Consider the following 26,188-nt stretch of genomic DNA (forward strand, 5'->3'; position numbering starts at 1 on the left):
TAACTTGTCTATTATATTAAACTCTTATAATTATGGCTAGTAAAAAATTAAAACTATTACTTAAATTTCTCTATATAAATTGCTGATGCGTAAGAATCTAATAAGGCGGTTCTGATGCAGTTTGTCGGATAATAGGATTGCCCAATTCAGTGTCTTGTTGGCAGGTGGCTCGGTATGTCGTGTATTCATTTCAATCGGTGAGGATGTGGTGGGAGGTGATGTGAACGCCAAAGAAGCTGCAATGGATGGAGGACTTGATTTGTTGAGGATCTAGGAATGGGTTCGACGGCGGAATAGCACTCGTTGATAGTGGCTGGATTAGATATCTTCCCATGAAGCGGTCTTATGCTTGATGACGCGGAGTTTGTTGCTGATGTCAAGGTTGTGCCAGGTTGTGTTCCAGGTTATGAACATAGTCTCCAAACTATGATGTTGGTGAAACGGATGGCATCTCGGCGGGAAAGAGTATTGTGTTCTTCTGTTGGACGAAGCTGAACTCTGTTGGTCAGCTTTCTCGTTTCCGTTGATTCTGGAATGTCCCGGAATCCAGCAGAAAACGATTGTCGGGGACGCATATAATAAAAATCTGAATGAGATTGAAATTCAACTATTATTTTTACTAGAGCATCATAAAACTTTATTATAAAATGATGTATTTGATGTATGCAATTATACATCTTTTTTAAGTTCAAATCCGTATCATTCGCATATTACGACTGAAATTCAATCCAACAATAAAAGAGGTGTTCCTCTTTTGTAATTATTAAAATCCATGTCACGTTCGTAATGTGTCAAACAGGTCTAAAATTTGCTTCCCTTTTTTAGCATAGCCATTCCTAGCATAGCCAGCCAGCATTAATTAAAACCCAAAATAGCTATTTTCAACCAAGCAACACTACTTTAAACACTTTAAAGAAATATTCTAATAACACTTTATGTTCATTTCTCTTTTCCAATTGCAGGTAAGCTGACGATTGTACGAAAACTCGCGGAACAACATCGTGGCGTGCGGGGCAGACACCACACAGCACAGCGCTCAATCGAACAGAAGTATGATGTAGTGGTAACAGTTTTCCATTTCCTTGAATGATTGCCACTTAGGCATCTCCTTAAAGCGTACACACTGATTGCGGCTCGATGCCTGGTACGTTTTACAATTGTGAGTGGTGTACCGGTGACCACTTGTGTGTCCGAAAAACTGCGTTATTATCATAATCGCTGGCGTTGCGCTAACTACGAGCGCTGGTCTGCGGTTTTGAGCAATCCGAGGCGCTACCCAGGGGGGTATGGGTATGTGTATCTTCACGCTTGCGGACGTGTTTGGCTTCTTCTCTGTCCGGGACAATGTTTTCCGCTTCCTTTCACTTTCACGGACTCGCAGGGGTTTGTTTGGGGTTGGTTTTTGGGGGTTGTTGTTATCGAGGTGCAATGTGATGGTGTTATATCAGCGAAGTTGTGTTTTTTTGGTTTGTTTCACTGGAGCTTCCTCGGTAGCTTAACGTTAGCAGCATTCCCTTAGTTCGCGGCTGGCCATTGGTTTCTTTGGTACTTTCAAGTCTTATTGTCTTATGCGTTCAAGTGGCGTAGCTAAAGTACCTCTCCTGGTCGAACAATTCGTTGCTCCATCATCATCACCATCATCATCTTGAGTTTACATTTTTTTTCTTCGTCAAGCTGCCATGCCTAAGCAACAATTAAAGACCGGGTCGGGTCGGGACCGATGGGTCAGAGGTGGTTTGCGATAGCCACCACTAATCCGCAGACAGACACACACCGAAAAAAAAAGCAACAGAACTCACCGTTTCCCAGATAGAAAGGAAAATACGAAACAAAACCACTCGTTTTTCTCTCGCGCACAATCGCGATAAATCAGCCGGCTGATGGTACTGAGGCCCTGCAGGCACTACAATTTACTCCAGTCCGAACTTGCGTCTGAAACTTGATGACGAACGGTGCGATATAATCTGCTTTAGATTTGTTTGTAACGCACGCGGACGTTCGCCGGCCTTCGGTGGGACGTTTCCCAAAAATTTTCCCCGGAGGCTACCGTGCAAGCCGCTAACACCGGCAGCAGTGAAGCGTTGGTGATTGTTAGGATTATGAAAGGTTGTGAATATTATTGGAACATTTATCTTTTCTTGTTCGCCGTCCTCTGTTTTACTGCGCGATCTTTCGCGACTATTTTGTGAGCTGTGTTGCGTAAGCCGCCATCATCGAGGCATCACTTTAAACCGCGTAATTATGTTATACGCAGCTACCAAGCGTTTTGCCAAAAACACCATCCAACAGCAAAATGGGGAAGTGTGTGGATCAACACCCAAAACACCCGAGAAAAAAAAAGGTTCACCAATCTTTTCGGTGATCACTTTAATGCAATAATGCACGGTGGAAAAACGTGGTTCGGGTGAACTCCCCGCGCAACAACGAGCGACACGCATTTTTCTTGCTGCATTTTCCACATCTCATCTCACCTTTGAACCGAAGTGGAACAGATTACCGTGTCGATCGGGTGAGAGATTCGAATCTCTGGATGTTGTTTCGGTGATGTTTGATTGAAATAATTGCTTGCATCATCGGGTGCCCGTTTTTTTTTTCTACCCAACTTACGTCTGTCAGTTATTGAGGTTTGCTCGTAAAGGGACACTCATTAAATGATTCGCTTTTGAGGTCAACGTGGATGAAGGGAAGGCGTGCAATATGGATTGTCTGCAGCGTTCGTAGATCGTTTAAGCTGATATGCAAATCCATTATGTCGGTACAGGGAATGTTGCTTTTAAAAGCGCCAAGGGTTTTTTCTTGTGAAGTTATGTGAATCTTGGGTGAACGTATTTTTCGTACAATGTTTTGAAATTAATTCACAGCCTGCATGACCAAATGAATCGCTTCTTCATCAACTTAAGACGATGAATGTCTAGATCAGTTTACTTCGAGAACTCATTTAATTTCTACATTATGATGCAGAGATACCAAGAGCCATTTTATGCCAATAAAACGTCTTTTGATCTTTAGATGGACAAAAGGTGCAATATGGCAATCTTCTTCATCTTCTTGGCTTAACGACCTCTAAGGTCACGCCGGCCATCTATTGGCTTACTAGACTCTAGGATACCACGTAGTTGGATAGTCAATCCTCACTACGGGGGGACGGTCCGGATGGGATTCGAACTCCGGTCCTACCGTTTGAAGATCGGCGCCGCTGTCGCCTACACCATCGGGCCGCCCCGATATGGCATTATCATAGCAATTAAATAATATAATCCTTCTTTTTCTTGTGTTCACGTCTTTCTAGGACATATTAAATATTCAGTCATCACTGCAGTGATTATTGACAGTTAAATTATTAAATAAAAACTAAAAACTACAAAAAAAAAATTCGATGCAATGTCTATACCATAACCAGAAACTGAAAAATAGTATTATAATGATTACATCTACCTAAGGTAAATAAAATTGTGCTGTGTTTGGTCCTTATACGAACCAAAACTTCGACTGTTTGCTGATGTCCATGAACATATGAGTGAACATATTTTATTCAGTAATAGAAAACTAGGTGGAAATATTAAAGAGTAGCGAATTTACGAGGAAAAACGGAGAAGATTTATTTTCTTCTTTTTCTTCTTAGCTTTACGACCTCTAAGGTCACGCCGGCCATTTAATGGCTTGCTAGACTTGTCGATACCACGTAGTTGAAAAGTCAGTCCTCACTACGGGGAGACGGTCCAGAAGGGATTTGAGCTCCGGTTCTACCGTTTGAAGACCGGCGCCACTGTCGCCTATACCACCGGGATGCCCCCCATAAGTATTCTAGTTGTTATTACTATTTATGAAACTCATATATGCCAAAGGGCTACATAAAGCTGATAACATAGAGTCATTTTCAAGGTTATACAGTCTACATACATATTATCCTCAAGGAAACAGGAGCTTGTGTGGAGCAGACGGAGGAGCTGACGGAATGTGTTAATAGTTGTTTTTAACAGTCAAAAAGTTGGTGAAAGGAGTTCATGAGGCATATGGAGGAAAGGAAAGGGTCGTTCGAATCATATCGAGTACGACGAGATCCAATGGCAAGTAACGTACGCGATCGCAAAGAGGGAGATGGGGGTTTTTGTTATAGTTCTTGTTTCAATAGAGTTTGCCAAATTCCTTAGATCCTTAGATTCCAAATTCCTTAGATTCCAATCGATTGTGTGTGATTTTATTTCTGAAATATTTAATGATAATTGAAATATGACTTATAATTTCAATGTGCCTAGAAATCAATTGCAAATGACTTCTTTTAAATTACAATTTTAAGTCAACAATCGTATAAGTCTACGCATTTGTTTTTCATTGGGAATACACGCTTTCTACTGCAAAAAAAAAAAAAATCATTCATGTGCAAACTTCCACCCTTGGTGTGCCCCATTCAACGTAACCTTTAGCTCACCTACGTTTACGATTTACTTACGCCCGGTTTGTCATCTTACCTCACGGTCACAAACACGGACGCCGTGCCATTATCATACGCCTCGCGGTAGTTTCCGCAGACGTGCAAAAAAACCCTTCCGACAATGTCGTCAACTGTCAGGGCCATCTTCTCGCGCATCTTCATCGGACGGGAGGGGTAGTCTAGGTACGCCTTTTTCATCGCAAACCACGCTAATGGGACAATCGATCGTCGAATCTTTCCCAGTGGGACGGTAGAACCAATGCTGCTTCCTGCGAAGAATCTACTTATCGACCGGACGCAACCGACAATTATCATTGAATTGTGTCTCTCTCCTTCTCTATCTGTCGTATGACGCGAGATGATTCTTGCATCCTCTAACTTACCGGAGGCGTATCGAGTTTGGAGTCCCTTTAGGATGGCTGTGGAGAACACATCTTCACCGATCATTGTCGCCAACTTCATCAGTGCTGTCTGTGCTCGGTGGATGCGAAGAAATTCGAGTACATGATTTATGAAGCATCGGTGAAGGATAAAGCTGTTATGAATATGTATTACCGATGCGAATTGAGCCACGCTAAGCGAGGCAACACGGGAGACAACATTCCATTTACGGTTGTCCACAGAAAACACTTGGTAGTGGGATATCCGTGACATAGGAAGCAACAGTGGAAAAAAGCAAGATTTCTCCAAACAATCGCACTTGTAGCGTGGAATGTTTGTCTGTTTTTTTTTTTATTCTTTTTGTAAAAGCAATCCAGCAATGTGTTTGATGTATGTGTGTGCTCAGTGAATCGAATCTGACATCCCGAGATCTGAAAAATATCGGTCAAACAGTGTGAGGGTTCTGTCTTGTCCGGTGCTCAGTGATGCGCTCTAAGGTTGGAGCCTTCGATCGTTAGACGCAAGCTGTAAGGAATGTTTCGTCCATTGAATATTGATGGTCACGAAATCGGAGGTGATGGCATGGATAGATACAGCTAGAACATAAGGCGATTGTGCACGCCTGCGTCGTGTTGCAGATCGTGAGTGTATCGTGCCTTATTAAGGACATTATCAATATCTCTTAAAATGAGGTCACAGTTCTCCTTTGCGGGAAATTGTGTATTGAGCCGTTAGAAATTAAGGTTCTTCTTCGAGAATGAAATGTTAGTTAATCCATTGTATGTTACCAATTATTTATATCTCAAGGATAGACACACTTACTTCTGTTTAAAATTACTAATTCTACAATCGGTCACTACGTGTATGTTGAAATACATGTGTCCATCAATATCGCCACGCTTGATCGGTTCGATAAAGAGGACACAACGACGTTACGCAAGCGTCGATACGGTCAAAAAGTTGGTCCACTACGCAACTACCATCCATAAATTAAAAACAAAAAACAACCACCAAAACAAACACACGGCCACAAACTTACAGATAATCGTTTGTTAATCACACTGCGTCATAGTTGCCCGTTTTGGAGGGCTTGTTTTTTTTTTCACTTTTGTGTTTAGTCATCTGCCAACTTTGCACGTCAAACTGCCTTTGTCCTAAACGCGGCTCTGCGACTCTGCACCACGGGCTCAGCGGGAGAAAGAAAGGATCAAGTTTACCAAAGACACAGACACAAAAACACACACTGTATAGTGAAAGTCATAACAGAAGACTTTAAGGTTGGTAGGCGAGTTTCTGAGTGGGAACAAGTTGAAGTTGAAGTTTTTTTTTTCGCAAGCTTAAATGAATGATGAATTCGTAGGGGTTTACCGAAGTAACGTAACGCGTCTGGTGCTGTGAACAATGGACCGCCTAATTACGTTACGACCTGTGGCCGGCGCATCTGCGACTTTCGTCTAAAAAAAGCAAAAGGTTAGGAAAGTGAAACGATCATCATCCTGCCGGGTGAGCGTCTAACAGAAAAGGCTCTGTGCGAGATTGAGCAGGAGTTGTGATCGGTTTGATCACGCGCAATGAAATATGATTGATGCTACTGTGCTGCTGTTGGTTGATCGGTTTAGTTTGATGGGCATATAGGGCAGCATAATAACTCATGTTTAGAAAATTATGATTAGCCCATAATGAGGGGCGTCTTAAGCCATAACAAAGAAACTTGAATGAACGGGAATGGAATAGACTGGGGTAAACCAGTGTGTAGACTGTCGAACTACTAGAAATTGACAAGCATGATTTGGCGATTTCACAGCCCAATTCGTTCTTTGTGTGGTTATATTTGTCTACTTAATACATCTTTATGGTGTCGTGTGTGATGTCGTACAGAGCTCGGAAACCCTACCAAAAACAATGAAATATCCCACAAACCCAACCACTCACGACTCCAATTTCAATTCAATTGAAGAAACCGTTTGCCTTTTTGCAAAATTAAAAACAATTCGACACGAGTATGGAAATGAATTCCCATTTTCATAGCTTCAATTGAAACCACCTTCCCTGCTTTCGATTCAACCCGATACGTATCCGTCTGTTCGATCCGCCTTAGAGAAATCTAATTAAAAATTCAAAACGTCCAAACGTTTCTCACTCTGCTGCGTTAAATCAGTTTTACGTTTCAGCCCGGGTAATCGTGGCATGGGTTCGATTCAGTTCCGTTTTTGGTTGACAAGCTTGATTTAATGGTATAATATTCATAAGGCGTACATAAGTTCGGCTTCGTTTCAAACAACAAACGGGCCTGAACAAGCTAAACTTAAAGCATCGAATTGATGTGAACGCTTTCAATAGAGGAGAGAAAAGACTTTCTGTTACTCTACATCAACACTCTTCTCCGCTGCCTCACTTTGTTGTGATACACAAAAATAGCGAATAATAAATAACAAATTTTCAATTTCAAAAACGACACAAAACTCCGTATGACTGAATGCATCTGCTCACGCACAAGCCGTCCCCCGTCCGGCACGACAGATGAGCAAAAGTGCGTGTTAAATAACCGTTCCGTTCTGCTAACAAAATGGTTCATTTAAAAGCGAATGCTAACGATGATGATGGTTGGTGGAAATGGAACGACCTGCCCCGACGACGGCGGTTACAACAAAAGCATTTTACGAACATAGTACGAACAAAAAACCACAGCAAAAAACTATATCCTCCAGCAAACACACACAGTGTAACATGACTGTTAACATTTAGCATTAAAGCGTACGCTTTTCCACCCGCTGGAAAATAAGGCCACCTTAAATGGGGTTCCTGCTGGCTGTTTCCATCTCTTGCATGTGTCTTCACATGAAAACTTTAAGCACTTGTATGCAAATGATCGCTTCATCATGCAGATGTCTTATAATGTTCATTTACTTTATGAGAGATATGGATAACTTTGCTTTTCGTTTCTTTTGTTATTAGATATATTTTAGAGTGCTTAAAGTTTAGTTTAACAAATTGATTCAAAATTACATATTTGGATAACTGTTTATAAATTATCATTTTCACTAACAAATATTCAAAAAGTTTCATTGTTATTTGCATTGCATTTCTGTTTGTTACTTAATTCATCGAGTTATATTGTTGTTTTGTATTTGTTTGGATCAATTTTCTTAATTTTTTAAACGAATATTTTATCATTTTCATTTATTTTCTATGGAGAGTTATTTTTAAAATGTTTTTTATATGTTTTATTATTTTTATTAATTTTATTTGTATAAATAGTTTATAGGGTTTAAAAGTTTTCAACGTTTTTGACACTTTCCATTTTGATAGCTTTTATTCGATCTTTTCGTGAAAAAAATTCTTTCTCAAACATAATTGTATCTTCCCCACATTAAAAAGCTAATGGTAATGTTCTTTGATATCGTTTTTACTTTAACATTTAGCTAACTTATTTCACAGCACCGACCATAAAGACCGTAAAGATAACTTGTTTCATGTCATTGTTCGAAATCTCTTAAACCCATTCGGCTGCTTAATCCGGCTTGCAATGAGATGCTCTTGCGTCCAACCGCACCGAACAAAACCGGATCCTTCGCCGGATCTCAGCAGACCTTCAGCGATCGCACCATGGCCCGTAGTTTCTTGCCAGCCGGCCATGGACACAACCCGGCACATGTAGCGTTACCCTTTTGGAGAAAGTAACCTTTAGCCTTAGCGTGGGGCTGACGGGCACAAAACAGTTCAGTTTTCCATCTCAAACACACACACCGCAACCAAATGCTGCCACTTAATTCCTTCTGCACGCCATTTGTAGCTTACCTGCCGTGTCGTTCACCCACCGGGCCCCCTCCTTGCTTCGTTTATTGCTCACGACAGAACTACACTCACGACACGGCACCCATCGTCCCATCGAGTGAAGGCACTTGGCACACTGGTTTTACTTTCATTTCGGGCTTGAAGAGAGTGTTTCTAGTGCCTGTAGCCTTTTTTGTTGCTGTTTGTTGTCTTGGTTCGCTCATCTTTGTTACACGAATTTTGTCCATCCGTTGGCTTTTGGGTGCTTCTTTCGAAAATTATGCAACGAGCGCACCACGAGGATATTATTTCCCAATCCGATTTAGCGCCTTTCGGGTGCATTTTCTATACGGATACCGGGTTGATGGTGTTGGTTGGTGCCAAAAGGTTCGGTGTCGTTGTTGGGTCGTACGTTTAAAGTGAAATTGATTACCCGAAGGAGATAAAATGGGCAGAAGCAGCAAGAGCGCAGGATGCTGCTTGACATTTGCACTGTGATGGTGGCGCGTGGGAATCGAATAAGTTCAATCGTACGCTCACTCACACGCCAAATCGTGGCCTAAGGAGGTGCACAATGTTGAGGTAGAGCTTTGCAAAGAGGATTACATAGTGAGCGGAAGATTAAAACAATTAAACGCGTGTGAATTTTAAAGTGAGCAACACTAATCTAAAACATGTACAAATATCGTTATGCCATTTTAAGTATACCCAGCAAAAACAATGAAACTATCTGTAGAAATTCAGTTAAGAAAAAAAAACCCAAAAAATTAGTGTTTTCATTTCTCTCGTTTGACGCGTAAGTGCCCAAGTCGCGACCTTCGGCCCTATTTGTCCCGGTCGATCGCGATCCTTCTTGAGTCGACCCGATAATTGACAGCAGAACTTTACACTGAGACTTTGCAATCAGTTTTCTTTTCTTGATTATACATTTCTTAAATGAGATCATCTAATAAGAGTTTTCTTAGGGTTATTACTTTTCTCGTAGACTCGTTTCTTGCATCAAAGCTGTCTTACATCTCTACAGAGTGTCCAGCATTTGTCTCTCAAATAAAGGTTTCGGTTTTTCTCTAGAATTTAGAAGTTTTTGTAAAGCTCAAAATAGTTTCAAAATTTTAAACAGGTGTCAGAAAGTGACTACTACTAACTTGTCATGCGCTTTGAGCGCTTCACGCTCTTAGTCTTCTGCAATAATCATTGATAGCGCTAGCGGTCCAGTGCCGTCGTCTAGCAGTCCATTATTATCCCGTCAACGCCATCATTCCATCCCAACCTGGATATACCACGCCTCCTCTGTCAGTGTGGTCGTCCTAGAAGGACTTACTCGTTATTGGAAAGGAACTCGTTATTTGCGACTCGTCCGCCGTCTTTCAGACACGGAGCCAACAGTCCTTCTTAGGATTAGCTTTGAGGAAGCGACTAAAATTTGTGGATTTTTGTTAGTTTTGGACCAATTTTAAATGACAGAGGCGTATGAGATTTTTGGGGCTATAAAGGTTCTGTACAATCGCAGCTTCGTCCGGCGCGACAGGTATATTAAGTAAACGAATTTCCCTACGCTGAAGATGCGATCAAATCTGCAGATGGGTTGGCTTGACTTAACGACCTATTAGGCCATCGATTTGCTTACTGGACTTGTTGATACCACATAGTTGGAGAGTCAGTACTCTCTACGGAGAGGCGGTCTTCTTGAGACTTGAACTCCGGTTCTGCGTTGTGAAGACTGGCGCCACTGTAGCCTCACACACCGGACCACCGCCTTTATGTGCTGAAATTTTCTCCAGCAAATTATTAATTATTATTATTTCCAGTACTATAAATTGTCTTGGTTTTAGAGAACAGAGGTTAATCTCAAACCAAAACACAGCTACCTTAACATTACTACTGCAATACTATCCCGGAAACAATACCGATGGAACTATTCGAAAGCTGCCGCTCTGCCCTTTTACTTCCCCCATTACTGTCACCGGGTAATGAGAAAAACCCCTCTGCGGTAACTACTGTCCGCTTGATTAAACCGTCTCACATAATTTCCCGCTCGGAGCTCATCATGCTTCTTCTTACGAAATCGGAAAAACGGAACTACACCGGGAAAGTGAACAGTTTTTCGCAAACCATCAACCAAGCCCCCGTCATCATAGGGGCGCTTTTGACACAAAATGACTGGGTTGGAATGGAGCGATCAATGCGATTGACGTTTTCACGATATCGACCTCGGCCTCATCGTGAGCTCATCTGCTTCGTGATTCGTGAAGTGGCACCTGCTGCTGCTGCTGCTGCTGCTGCTGCCCTAACCGTCAGCACGAATCGCTTCTCCAATGATCGCACCATTTGCAAACTCGACCGGAAGTCACCGTTGCTCTGTTACCATTTCGGACGCTTTGTTCAAGCAGTTATTTTCCGCCGTTTGCTATTTCTGGCCCTGTTTTGTGTGTTTCTTTTCCTCGTGTGTGTATTTTTTTTACGCCATACCGTGGGAGAAAGTTCCCAACAGCTCAACGGCCGTACGGCTACCGGACATTAGCGAACGCTACGCTTGTTATGTGTGTGAAAGCACACGGTCACAACAAAACGCGGCAGCCTCAAAACCGCAAATGGAAAAACGGTGAAATCTGGCTCGAACCATCCAAATGCCGTATCGAATTCGTGCGGAAAAAGTGATCGAGCGCAGCAACAAACATCGCCAAAACCTGATCTGTTTACACTGGTTAACGATGTGAGCTGCCTACGGTGGAGTTAGCCTTTTTGTTTGTACCTTGTTTGCTGTTACCTTGCACTGAAGCTTCCCGCTGTGGCTGTGGCCAATTTGTTTGCCAATTCTGTGCATCAATGAGACGGAATGCATCCATTCCGATGTGTGTACTTTTTACATCAATTGAAATTTTCTGAGGGAGTTTTCCATCGTCCAAGAGCGATTTAGCATAGAAATAGATTATCGATCAGAAGCCGGTGGCAGACCACATAATTCGCATCAAGATTGATTGTTGTGGAAAACTCTCAGCCCTTCAAAACCACTCCGACTGCAGAGCAGTGCCACGCAGTGCCTAGTGGGTACCGATGAGCTTCCGTTGTGTGCGATCTACACCGATTCGTACCAGCCAAGCTAGCCAAGCAGCATGAGACCGGGGAGCTGCAATGCCAACATTGCGCGGATCCGATGTATAATTTCGATAAAATTTCCTTAATGATGGTTATTATCGCACCGGTGCCTTTTGCCTAGTGCGCTTGATGTGGAAATGTTTTGCCTACGCGGACCTTTTTGGCTCGGGTCTCGCCGGACCGTGCGCTCCACTTAGGTCCAGATTTTGGGCTTGATTAATCGTCGGTAAGGCCAACCGTCTTCTCAAGGTGGATAAATGAAATTAGTATAATTTTTCCCGATGAGTAATTGAACCAACGGTGCTGTAGATGCTGCGGTTCCTTTAGCTACCGTAAGTGTGGTTGGCATCGATTTGGAAATTATGTGCGCTATGGATTCTCTTTCCTCCTATAGCCAACAAAGGTAGCTTGGTTGGTATGGATGGTGAAGAAAAATCCGTGATGATCATAATTATCCCTCACGAATGTTAGTTGGAAAATAATATTCACGTAGGTTCGTCGCTTAACGTACACGGGGCATTGCAGTCTTTAGTGCATGGGAAACGAATCGACACACAGTACGTTAACGTTAGTTATTCTATTTTGCTCACTAATATGCGTTTGATTAGATGCAATGAAGTTAATAGTTTCATTAAACATTATCATTTTCAACAGAGTGAATGTATCGTAAGCAGTCATCAATTCGAATTTACAGAGAATTTCATTTATTCTGCGAATTGGGAATAGTAAAGAACATAATTAAATAATAACAAATGTGCAAATGATTGCGCAATGTATAATTGTCACAAAAATGAAAGAATATTGATGAAGAAAATAATGAAGCTCCTTGGAGAAATGTACTTAGTTATTCAGGATTCAATTCAATAAACAATGTAAGTTGTAATCAAATTAGTTTTTAATAAAATGGTAAAAATGTTCAACATTAAAAGTTAGTTAGTTATTATGTTGCTGATAGCTATTATGTTGAAGCATGCGTTATTGCGTTATTTCTATTTTTGAAATATTCAGTTCATCTTTTTCTTCTTGGCTCAACGAACTTCTGCGTCTTGCCGCCCTTATCTAGTTCATCTTTAGTTTTTGGGACTTACTATATATCAAAAAGTCATGCTGCACTTTAGGGCTGTTAATCATTATCATTCTCTTTGTAGAAACAAATATAAATAAAAACTGTATGCCTTATTTTGCGGAATCGAGTTCATTAAAAAAAATAGCAGAATAATAGGATGAGTAGAGCGAAATTGGGCATAATGTACCGTAAATCTTGTATTTATGCATAAACATAGTCACTTGCATAGTTACGGTGGACATCAAAAAGCACGCGTAACGACAGCCGAATCGACAAAAAGGGAACTCGTGGGAACACTTGACAGATATACTACCTTCCTTTGCGCTAGAAATGTGCTCAACCAGAACGTTCACGATGGTTGGTGGGTCAATTCTCTTGCGAAGCAATATGTAATAGCGCTCCAATGTCGAACGAGTACGCGTCCAAGGGAACAACGCCAAGTAACGTCCATCGGCCCTCACTAAAGAAGGTGCACCGAAGAGCGCATTTACATCTGTTAAACCGTTCACTCTTCTACGCTTGCTGATGCAGATGTGGTCTCAAACAATCGGGTGCGATCGGGTGCAGCAGTGAGTGTGTATGGGAAAATTTAATTTTGCCCCGCTTTTCCTACAATACGACCATAACTTTATGCATTGCATTGCGCACCAGCGTAAGGCCAACTTTCCTTCCCCAACTACCGGGGGGGTGCATGTGATGTTTGTCTTCGTGCTTGGAGTGTGTTTCTTGTGCTTGCCGCCCGACCGGAGCTATGAAGATCTAACGAGATGGGGTCTGGCGTCATTTTTTGCCAACCACCAAACGGTCCACGACACTCGGACGTCCAACGGCGAGTGCACTAAGGCAGGCAATAGATGGGCCCCGGCTATTGGTGAATTAATATACGGCACATACACAGCACAGCACACACATCGGGTGGTTGGTCGGCATCGGGGCAGATTGATGCTCCGAGTGCGGAAGATGAGCTTACGTAATGTCCCTGGCCTGGTATGGTGCGCAAGGAAGGCAAGTGTCAAAGGGAAGGACGTTTTGCTTGGGCAACGTATTATGCTGTGCGATGCAACAGCAGGTCGTCCGTTGGGTTTCGCATGCGATCGACGGGAAATTAGCGATCACACTCGGTATGGTTATGGTTCGGTTCGGGTGACGTTCGTTCGATTCAGCCCGCTTTTTGTGGGTCAAAGGGCTCACGATGATCACGAAAATGCGAGGTTGGTCGGTGCGGGTTTGATGCACCCTACAGTGTCTCCAACGATGCATCGAATTTGTTGCACAATTGCGAAACATTAAGCACAACAAGCGCGAAAACTCGGTGTGAATTTTTGTTGGTGGGAGAAAAAAGGAATGATTTTATAGTTGCAAATAAGTTTTATACCAATTGTAGCGTAAAAGTGATTAATTTTGGAAGGCTGTCATAAACATGCGCCATAATCGTTTCTTACTCTTAAAAAATATTCTACAATAATTATTGCCATCTCATCTCAAGCGAGCTTCCGGCAATCATTTCACACTTTGGAAATGGATTTTTTAATAAATGCATTTTTCAGAGCATTCTGGGCCTTAGTAGACAATACAATTGGAGGCTTGTATGCATAATGATTGAACAAATCTAGTCTTTGCAACATCGTTTCAGATATAAACGATGAGTTTTATGTACAAAATTTTTAAACGGCTCCAACAAAATATCAATTAAATAATGCTCATTTTAATTGATGTTTTGCTACCGCTGCAGATCAAATCTATTGTAGTGTTGATACACTACAGTAACACTATTCGAGTACAATATTTATGTTACCTCGTTTCCAATCAGTTCAATCATGCTTTTACTTTTCCTCTCTCACATCGGTGACATTGACCAACGAGTATCAACAAAATAAAAAAGGGCATAATTTCTCCTGCATTGAAATTTACAATGCCACAACACCATGATCAATCACTTTCTTCGAAGCTGACCCAATTTCACAGGTAAAGGAAACCCCTTTGGCCATCAACCGGAGGCAGCAAAAAGGTCTCTCACGACACGACAAAACAAATTCCATAAAACCCACCCCGAAAAACAACCCCCCCATCCAAACCCTCAACATGGCTGATGAAACCACGCTCGCCAGCGCACTACTGACCCACTGATCCTGATCGTTCTGGGTTGCTGATTTTTATTCAGAGATGTTTTCACCTTCCCAGCGTTCAGCTGATTTCGTGCTTTGCATTCTGCCGTCGTCCCTTGAACCGGTTTGAACCGTTTAGCGTACGAAAAACGGATGCATTTAATTTTACTTTCCTTTTCCGTTTCGATTGTGCGTAAGGAATATCAATGTTTTCATTTCATTCTTTTTTTTACAGGGATGAAACAAAATTTTCAGATGTTTAAAATCCTCAAACGAGAGTACCAAAAACGAGCATCTCTAATAATAGTTTAGTGTTGAAAGACAGTATCTTAATCCGTTTTTCAAAAGGTTCACAAAGGCAAAGGTGTGTGATCGCGATCGTATTTACACAACGGCTCCAAGAAACATTGGCACATGCATTCGCACACATCGGTAACACACCGGACGTGGCGGCTTTAAAAGCGGCAATTTCGCAAAACAACAACCGCGCCACGCCACTTCACTGTCGTCATTTCCCGTTTTTCGTGCGGCATTATCGGATCAACCGTTCAGTTACACAGCCATCATCAGCTAAACGTGTGCATGCAACGGCGCGTAGGCTCATGCATTAATGCAACGGTGCAAACTTCACAATGATAGGTGTGAAATCATTACCACGCAAATGCAATTTCCTTCCATCCGCTGTAGCCAAAAGAAGAGAGCGACAGAGAGAGCGAGAGAGGGATCGATGCAGAGAGACAACTTATCTGTGCCGAACGCCACGATCTCCTACGTGTAGCGCACACCGTTTGTGGTTCACTTTGGGTTGGATTTCTCTTGTCTGCCTGGCTGCCCTGTTCCCTTGTGGATTGTGGCTTAGGGGAGAGAAGGTTGGAGGGTGTTTTTGTTACACCCTCCAACAGCCGAGTTTCTTCCACACACATCATAATTTGTTGCTAAATTTGTTTAAACATTCAACTACCACCATCAACACCTTCATCTCTTCCGTTGCTGTCAGCAAGCTGGCTGGCACACCATTGGCAGGGAAAATGTGTGCTTGCGTGCGTGTGTGTGTGTGTGTCTGTGGAAAGCTAAAATTATAATCGAGCGCGTGACTTCCACCCGGGGCAGCATTTAATCAACAATTGATGCTAATGACGCCCTCGAACCACCCATCTCACTGAACATCTCATCACACATTTGGGCATTAAAATCGCGCGTGCCCACGTGCGTGTGTGTGTGATTTGAAATGGATGGAGAGTGGAAAACCGAAGCAGTGGATGGAACCTTGATGTGGAACATAACATCGATCTTGAACGGTTTTGGAAGCTTTCTTGAGACCTGAAATGCCGGTCAATGGAAATAGTTTATTTTTTGTTGAAAAAGCGAACAAAAAACAAAACTGAAGGTGAAAGAAGGCGAGGAAGATGGCTTTATAATCTTCTGTAGAAACAATCAAAGAAAATTTTAATGAAAGCCGTTCCCGAAACGAATCGCAAAGCGCATGTTTTGCGTTTGTGGGACAAGAAAATTTCAAATGTTGAATATCAAATTTAATCGGTATGATTTTTGATTTCCTATGGAGTTTTTTTTTGTGTTGGTCAGTTAATTTTCTTATGATTCTTACCGAATAAAGCAGTCTTTAGTTTGCCTCTTTTTAAATAATGTTGTGGTTATGAAAACTTATTAAACGGTTTTCGATAAAATCGACACGTGCGCTGTTTTATCGGCTGCATTGGTCTCGTAGGACGTTGGGTTGCCTTTAATTCGGACTGGAATCCCTTCAACTCCTTCGTTTTTTTTTTTACACTAACGGATCAGCGGATTGATAGACGCCTCGTACATTTTTGAAAGTACAAACTTACAGGCTTCTAGTAGTATTCTTAGACTAAGGCCAATCTAGTTCAAACGATTCTCTATAAAAAATTATAACTTCATACGTTACTCTGCTTAACGCAGTCGATTTCAACACTAGCATTAATTATCTTAAACTAATCTTGCGTAGCACTTATTGAGGCAATTGAATCTTTGTTTTTTCTGTCTTTCATTTATGGTTTTTATTGTGCTCCGTAAAGGTATTCAGTAAAACATATTTTCGTTTCGTTAGTGTTCTTCTTTTCTTTTACGTTAAACTAGGATAGTTTTGTAGGCCAAAATAGGCTAAATAACGAATTATAATAATGAATTAATAAATGTCATGACAACATATTCGTTTTTCATATCTACTAATACGTAATGATCACAATTTTTATACATAAATATCATAAATAATTGTTTTTGTTTTCGTCTATCCAAACAAAAAGTTTTTCGTTAGTTATTGGTATCTTTTTATTTTTTAAATTTATTTGAAATATGACGGCTTGAGCAAGTTAGCGAAACTATCACTTCGGATCGTAAAAAAGTTAAGAGAAACAAAAGCTTCCTTCTACTAAGGCGGTTAGGCTGAGAGTTCCGTCCTTCTGTTTTATTCCGATTTAAATAAAGGTTTTTTGTTCAAAAGGGATCGGGTGAAAGGAAGGAAGGATATACATGAAAAACGTAGATAACGGTGATCGTCCGGATGACGATCTTGCGTTGGTTTAGGCCTGATACTGTTGGACGGGATGTAGAATCAGGTACGGACTCTCGATCGACCGGATGACAATGCTATGTTGGTTTGGGACCGATACCGTTGCACAATTTTGATAACTGTATCTATGAGTCAGTGGAGTTTGCGTATTTCGGATCATCAGTCCAATTCCTCAGTGTATTTTGATAGAATGATCTATCCAAACTCGTCTTATTATTATTAAACCCAAAAGCGAACATTGTTTAACAGGTTGGCTGATAAGTCCCCGGTCTGACACATAGATGGCGCCGCTAGTATTAAAAGCATATTATTTTTATATAGCACCAACCTTCAAATGATTCGTGTCAAAATTTGACGTCTCTATGTCAATTAGTTTGTGAGACAGAGCGTCTTTTGTCAAGCAACTTTTGGTTGCTTGTCGAACGAAAAAAGAACGAAGAAGAAAAAAGTGTTGTTCCACCAAGACAACGCCCCGTGCCACAAGTCATTGAGAACGATGGCAAAAATCATGAATTGGGCTTCGAATTGCTTCCCCACCCACCGTATTCTCCAGAGCTGGCCCCCAGCAACTTTTTCTTGTTCTCAGACCTCAAAAGGATGCTCGCAGGGAAAAAAATTGGCTGCAATCAAGAGGTGGTCGCCGAAACTGAGGCCTATTTTGAGGCAAAACCGAAGGAGTTCTACCAAAATGGTATCAAAAAATTGGAAGATCGTTATAATCGTTGTATCGCTCTTGAAGGGAACTATGTTGAATAATAAAAACGAATTTTGACAAAAAAATGTGTTTTTCTTTGTTGGACCGGGGACTTATCAGCCAACCTGTTACAACACGGAGGCACTTATTCTATTACTTGAGAAACACTGTCCATAGGCCAGACCTGTGGTAAGGATACAGCGAGTCGGGACCTCACAAAACAGGACCGGGATTCAAACCCCATCTAGACCCGTCTCCCTTAGTGAGAAGTATCTACTAAGTGATGTCAACAAGTCTAGTAAGTCTTTCGATGGCCGGCATGACCTAGTGGGTCGTTAAGCCAGGAATACATATTTTTACATGTCGATTTAAACATCGGATTTCGCATGCTTACCAGTGTATGTGTGTGCAAATTCATTTATTTAAAAACATCTAACAAAAAAGACATTTTTGTCTGAGTCACGTTGCTCGTGCTTATCTAAGAAGCTTGCCGTCAGATGTACTGATAAACATAAATGTCGTGATTTTTTGCGACGCTTCTTTTTAACTCCTTTACGATAACCAGACAAAGCGCAACTCTTATCTTTGCCCGCTGTGATTTCTACTGATTCGATTTTATCAAATCTGAATTCATGCATCATCAAAAAATTATGAGTCACAAACACAAATATTTATCCAACAACTGTAACGTTTTGTTTGATCCGATGTTCAAGTTACGATATTTTCTCATCAATCATTCTCGTGCCAAGTTATTCTGTTTTTGTCTCAAATATCAATTTTCACAGACGGCATGGCAAGATTCTACCCAACAGAGAGATCTCAAATATGTGATCCCAATACGAAGATTTCATGTCGATGGAGAAGTGGGTGAAAAACAAAATACACTAGGAAGAAAAGTTTACCTCTTTTTGGTTCAAATTTTTCGTTTTCTAAAAGCGGCACCGAAGACACCCCCTCTGAAAGCTTTCCAACCAAAAAAGCATCCAAGATCGATTCGGACGACTTTCAAAAAAGTAGATCAATCTCACATGCCAATCGAAAACAAGGGAGGTTTTTTGCTTCTTCCTTTCTTTCTACCATTCGACCACTACCGAATGTAACCGTGTCGGAGGGTTGACCTTTTCCGAAAATCCCAAAAACAACCGAAGCTCCGGATCGCCAACGCAAAGCAGGAAAGGGAGAGGAGTTGGAGATGGAGCACACTAAAAACGACGAAAAGTGCACGATTTGTCATAAACTAAGCGTCGATCGATTTAATTGATTTATGCTGCCCAGGGACGCAACGCACGTTTCGTTGCTTCTTTGCGGTTTTGCGTTTTCGTGTTTAATAAGCCAACACCGGATGTTTTTCGTTGTTTTCTGTCTGTCTGCAAACGGTGTTAATGAGGGTTGTGTTTGATTGACCGAATACAAGAACCAAGCCAAGGGTTTGATAGTGCTGGTCTGAAAATTTTACTGAATTAACTCGTCACACTGTCACTATTTTTCCTTCGAAAGGGAGGACCTTCAGCTGACATGCAACGGGAGATGAAGTTAGCAGACAATCATCACAGCCTAATAAACTTCTGGCAAGGACAGCGTTAATCAAAGTTCATTTTTGTCATTAAGAATTTTTAATTGATTTGAAATATAAAAGTAAAGCTTAAAGCACAACAAAAAGCGATAGATACTGTTGAACTTTGGTTCAAGTTTTTATTTTACTAAAAAGCGGCGCAGTTTAAAACTAAGGAATTGTAGTGTCTTGTTTGATATCTTATCTTGAATTGATTTTCAAAAGGACAGATCAGTATCTAGATTCAAAAACAAGATAAAATGGTGAGCAAATCTTTCATTTGGAATGTTTTACCATAACAAATAATTTGTTTGTTTGACTTACTGTCGCTTTTAAATTGTTTTTATTTAAGTTTATATTTGTTTCATAAATAAAATAGTAACTGAAAGCCAATCATTTGTTGACAAGAAATTTTGCAAAGCTTTGGAGTAGCCAATTTGTATCTGCCTGTTTTGTGACGAATTTATGAATGTGCCCTAAATTTTAGTCCATAAAACTGATAGCAATCAGCCACATTATAACAGCAAATTGTCCTTAACTCAAGAGACAGTTTTATGGCATGTTGTCTACATTGTTTAAATTCACACTCACACGAACGACGTCGCGTTATACGAACAAAATAGATTTCCATTTCCAACCCGTCATAATCCAAAACATTTGGTGAACGAAATCAATACGTTATTGGAATGAATTTGTATTTTATCTTTTAAAATGACACACCTGAAGCAGACAAAACCCATCACTCCAATCAATCGTTTCGATCGATCGCTTTGCGTAACACAAAACGCTTTACAGGAACACCGAAAAAGGGACCAATCCCGTCCGGTCAGCTTTCTATTTCCTTCCCGGCAGGCCAGCTGATGCCGGTTGCACTAGTTTTTTTTTGACTCGGCGGTTGTGTTTTATCTATTTTCTAATGTCCTATTGACGAAGAACAGCACCGCAACGGTTGGTAGGAACAAAAAGTAGGAGGAAACCTGTCCAGCGTGGCTTGGAGCACGACGAGTGACGATGTCGTAACCATGTTTCTCCAGATAATAACTGATATTATGCGCTCGAACCCGAGCGAGATACGGCGTTGGCTTCGGAAGAATCAAGCTTCCTGTGTGACGGTGGACCAGGTGCCTCGCGTGAAACAAAAATGACACATCAATTGAGGAAATCCCGACCGTTTCGGGTTGACGTGAGACTTTCCGTTAGATGTGTGTTACTAACCTATTGAAGAGTTTTCCTCCTCTTGATGGAAATTGGCTTCCTACGGGTTGGTGGTTCGCCTTGCTGCACCCTGCACACAGCTGGTGATCATGGCGAGATCGGGCGTCGCGACGGACCGTGCTTCCTGTCTAATTATGACGTTGGAACGCCGTGAACCCGCTTGCACCGTGCAACTGAAAAAAGATTGATTGTATGCGCACAATAGGGATGGAAGTAGGCGGGGTGTGTTGCTGCCCGTGCGGCTGTAGTGCATGCACCGCTCGAGTGGCAACCAACTCCAAGCGTAAACACCAAAAACACTTACACACCCATCTCAAAGAAGAAAGAAAAACAGCTTAAAACCTATGCAACGATGCAACGGTGCATCTAGCCGCGCGTCTGCACAGAAAGGTAGGGAGGAAGGGTCAGGTGTGGTGAGCAGGCGAGTATGGGTGCATTGTGTTCGCGCATTGCAGCTACGAGAGTGAAATATGAGAGAATGCACATTCGATTGTCACTCCCCGTGCCTCCATGAGAAGTCTCGAGATGAGAATTTCCCGGCATGCACGTCCTTCGTTGCATATGCTGCATTTATGCACACATACACACACACACATAGTGCAGTGCTTGCGAAAGAGCCTACGCAAAGCCGTAAGCTACTCACCACCTACCCTCCCTTTTCGTCCTCCTCTTACTGACACGCACAGAAAGCACACCATGCGTTATGCGAAAATTGGTTCCGTACGCACAGGCGCGTTTTCATACTGCTTATGTTGTTAGTTATGGTAATGGACTATAGCGTTATTGTAAGTGAGGAGAGTCATGAAAAATTCTGCTTTTCTAGATAAAATAATAGAATTGTGAAGAGAATTATCGATTATGTTTGCTATTCAGCTATGGATTAATAAATCAGCTGTATTTCAATGTATTTATTCCTTTCTTTCAGTTTGATTGAAATTTAATGTATTTTAGATTTTGTGTATGATTTGCAAAAGTAGTTTACAATCTTGACTAAAATTATAAATTTTAGTATAAAATTAAAAAATATACCAGGACTATAACTAAGTTCCGCAAGGTATTAATACAAGCGTCGTAAATTGTTCAATTTTACTTTGGTGCAATCTTGCAACACTGCCATTTTGAAGTGTCAGTTTCAGGCTTTCTTTTCTCCCAGCTGTCATTTTCCTGAAGCGTAAGTAAAGTATGAGCTTCAAAAATGGCAACATTTCCAGCGAATAAAGAGTTTTTACGTGGACTTTTGCTTCATTACTACAGCATAAACAAATCGGCTACCGTAAGTCATCGTATATTAGTGGAAGTTTATGGTGTCCATCAGACTATCAGAAAGAACTTGTCAAAAGTGATTTGAGCGGTTAAAAAATGGCTTTTTGTTAGTACTAAGAATAGCTCCGTGTGTTGCAAGACCAACTTGCAAAGGTGGTTGAGGTAACTCAGCCAGCCATTTGCCAAAATTTAAAAACTATGGGAATGATCCGATGATGATGGGATCAATCCCAATCCCAGTTTTCAAAAACTATGGGGATGATAAGACATTGCGTGCCGTACGAACTGAAGTCAAAGGATCCACCGGTTAAAAAATATCCTACCCTACCCGCCGTATAGCTCAGAGAATGTGCCTTCTGATGATCATCTTTTCCAATCGATGCAACATGGTCTAGCAGAGCAGCACTTATCGAATTTTAGACAAGTGGAAAAATGAATCGATGAATGTATAACGTCTAATGAATCTTCTTTTTTATCGAAGGAATCCGTAATTTACCAAAGACATGGGAAAAGAAATAATCGACGATACAACATACTTTGAAAATTGATAGAGTTATCAGTTCTTCATAAAAAAACTTTCAGTTTCGAAAAAAAAGAAACTTATTTGTAGTATTGAAAGTAGTTATAATTGAAGTACTTACGTACAATGGCAAAGCAAGCAACAACAACAATAGAATATAACCATCTTTTTTTAATAAGAGGTAATGAAGCCGTTTTCCTTCTAGTTCAACTAATTTTGTTTTTTTTTAACTTCGCGTAAGACCTTGAGAGAGCGAGAATATCATTCTATCAATCAGGAAATCAGATTCTTTATTATTATTTTTCCTTTCTAACGATCCATCCAATATAGTGAGAAAAACAGAAACTGTCGTTCAACAAGTTTAAAATTGAAAACATATTGGTTTTACTGTCAGAACTGGCAATGAAGATCCATCCGGAAGAAACCCTCAAATAGCAGATGCATTCTTTTTGAGCTTGTAAGGTCTTGAAAATCTTGATCTTTACAAAATATAAAATCAGATATCTTTGTGTTATAAATAAATAGACAGTATGGGAATAATTACTTTGATAATCCATCACTAAAGCTAACATTACACTCATTTAAAGACAATTTTTAAAGTCTGTAGCAACATACGAGAGATTAAACTACTCCCTTCAATTGGCTCAAAAGTACGCCATCAAACAAAGTAAAATCCATTTCAGCGTACCTGATTACATCTTTAATTAAATGCTTATAATCCCTTTCCTGTGTCGATAGCTTTCTTCCCATTCCATCACCGCCATCGCGTCCATGCATATTTCCACGTAATAAAACAAATTAATTGAAGCCATTCGAAGCCGATCGCCGAGCACCGCAAGCGTTCCATTGCATCGTTATTGAATCTCCGTTCGTATCGCCCGCAGGAATGCATGTCGGTCCTGTACGACCACAATCCATGGACGATAAACCTTCCCATGGCGTAAGGAAGTACACGAAACCGGGCATCGTGTGCTCTCCAATTTCCTAATGGCAAAACTGCTACTGCAACACTCGCGTGAAAGATTCCATGTTTGCAGTTGCAGCGTACCTTCGGCTACCGGGGCGAAACACGGTGGACAAACGCTCTGCATGCTACCACTCGACTCGAACCCCGACTGACCAGCTCCGTCCGTCACACTCGCTATCCCGAGTATGTTGTGTACATTTTTATTTGCACGTCAACCACCGATACCTTGGGAACCGATGACAGATGCAGCATCATCCCCGAGGATCGTCTCGCCGCCACTCGTGACACTGGGTATTTCGCACCCAGCCACCACTGGCATTACGTAAAGCCGGAGCACGCGCATGGGAAAAGTGGTTCCCTTCGGTGTGTGTTTTCTTTACGGTGGGAAAAAAAAGCGACGTCTCCAGCGACATCTTGCTGGCAGGGTGCGTGCGAATGACTTGCGTAAGAAGCACGAACACGCGCGCTCGTGTAGCGTATAGGCAATAGATTAGGAAAGCTCTTGGGCTGACTGTTGACGGTTCGACCGAGTAACTTCCTGTTAGTGTACCCAATATACCAGCGTGAACTGCATCTTGTCATCGGTGAGTCTGTCTGGTTAGAAGGGCACCGGGACGGCACGACCACTTTGTCGACCACCGTCGCTACACAACGGCTAGATTAGGGAGAAGCGAGGAGACATGTCGATTAATTTTTAGTGCAGCAAATTGAGTGCACCATTTTTATGGACATTTAGACGACAGACAAAATGTATGGTTGCGTTGAGTAATGGGCTTTGGTAGCTTTCTCCGCTCGTTGCTTACGATTGATGATAATGTGGATCAATTTATTCCCGCAGTGATCGATTTACATTCGCAACATAGTACATAAGCTGATTTGAGTTGGTGACGGAGTACTTATTTAACCAGTGCAAATAGCTCAAGTTGGTAATGGATACCTTCAAGATCTAAACGAAGTTTTCTAGGCCGTGGCTTGGTATGAATTTTCGTTATCGTAGTTTTTGGAGATTGAAAAAAATGTTTTTATCAGCTTCAGCCACTCTTATCTCCCACAACAAACTGGCATTAGTAACTGCTTTTGGTTGTGACCTTGTTGAAATCTCAAGGCAAGCACGTTTCCAATCATTTCAAGCAAAATCGTTGATAAAAGGCATCGCCTCATAAACACAGATCTACGACGCTTATGACCTCACTACGTGGAAATGAACGTCCAACTTATTCGACATGAAGGATAACATTCAAAAACGTACATCAACCAAACCTCCAATGATGGCGGTTCACTAAGCTCCGACCCATCCTCCTACCATCGATGCTGACCATTGACCCGCTTCACATCGCACATCGCAAACGGAGGTATATACCACTGACCCTAACCATCCAAACGTCACAACTCATCGCTACTCAAACGCTGACAAGGGTGCCCCAGGAATACTGCGGATAACAGCAAAGCGTGAGAAGATACACGGAACAAGCAATTATCTTCCCGAAAGAGGTTGCCGTTGCCCATTGAAGATACCATAGAAAATGCAGATAAAGCTTCTTCAGAGCTCACAGATCACAGGTCAGGGTTTTTGATGCTGCAGGCAAAAACCTTCACCCCTGACACTGTTTTGGGCTTACGTTAGGTTAACCACAGCCAACGATAATCGAACGATTCGCCCAGTGCCATAATTATGATAGCGAGATGAGTATCAAACTATCTTCTTTGGCAATGTTAATTGAATTCACATGTTGCCCGTGGCAGGGATGGCTTAAAACTTCTAACCAGTAATTTTTGGCTGCAAACGCATCCATAATCTAGCTAGTATGTAATTTATTCTTGGGAAACAATAGAACGCTCACCGGTGGGGAATTCTTGCCTCATCTTCACAAGCGGATCTTCAACACAATTTGTGAAGCGAAATTCTAAACGATCATCTATTGCTGCTGGTCAATAAATCAGTATGTCTTTGCGAGGGCTTTCGTGTACATGGGGAAGCTGAAGGGAGTTTAATTGACCTGCCTTCCGCAACACGAATGACCAAACCGATCCGTAAGTCGTTGATGCCCTCCTTAGCTTGGCCTTCACGAGGCAATTGACTTCGGTCCCTTTCTTCATGGCGCTAGATTAGCACCTGCCGATGATGTTGTTGACGTATTCGGTCAGCAAAACTGCCCACCAGCCCATCGGCTTGGTTTGCAATTCTTTTTACATCTGTTGACTGACCCGATGTGACAATTTTGCCCTCGCGCACTGACTGATGACTGATGAGGAAGTTACCTAATATACCCGGTGCGCATGCCGTCACACCGCCCTGCCGCTACCCCGTCGAGCGGTTCGTTTCGCTTTAATCGATCGCAGTGATCCCCAATCGATCAATCGATCATACTACGCGATCGGCACTCGACTTGAACGGATAGAAGAAAATGAACTGCACGGCGGGAGGTATGCAAAATGAGTGAACCGATCGCGGCACACTGATTGAGCGTTGTGAGTGGTCTGCTCCGTGCCGTTTCTTAAATTGCAGTTTCAAATTAAAGTCCCGGCGAGCGGGGCTTTTGTTAATGTCTTACTTTTCTTCTGACGCGTTGCACTC

The 26,188-nt window shown here is 41.7% G+C and overlaps 3 protein-coding genes across 4 annotated transcripts in view; 2 read left to right on the forward strand and 1 right to left on the reverse strand.

Annotated features, from left to right (window-relative positions):
• Nucleotides 1–26,188, forward strand: part of LOC126561246 (inositol 1,4,5-trisphosphate receptor) — a 437,037-nt gene that overhangs the window by 173,490 nt on the left and 237,359 nt on the right. The window lies entirely within an intron of this gene.
• The window catches only part of LOC126561609 (protein wech), a 374,746-nt gene that overhangs the window by 74,760 nt on the left and 273,798 nt on the right, over nucleotides 1–26,188 (reverse strand). The window lies entirely within an intron of this gene.
• Nucleotides 1–26,188, forward strand: part of LOC126563519 (mucin-5AC) — a 68,250-nt gene that overhangs the window by 38,117 nt on the left and 3,945 nt on the right. The window lies entirely within an intron of this gene.

This window comes from Anopheles maculipalpis, chromosome 3RL, assembly GCF_943734695.1.
Source record: "Anopheles maculipalpis chromosome 3RL, idAnoMacuDA_375_x, whole genome shotgun sequence".
Lineage (NCBI taxonomy): Eukaryota > Metazoa > Arthropoda > Insecta > Diptera > Culicidae > Anopheles > Anopheles maculipalpis.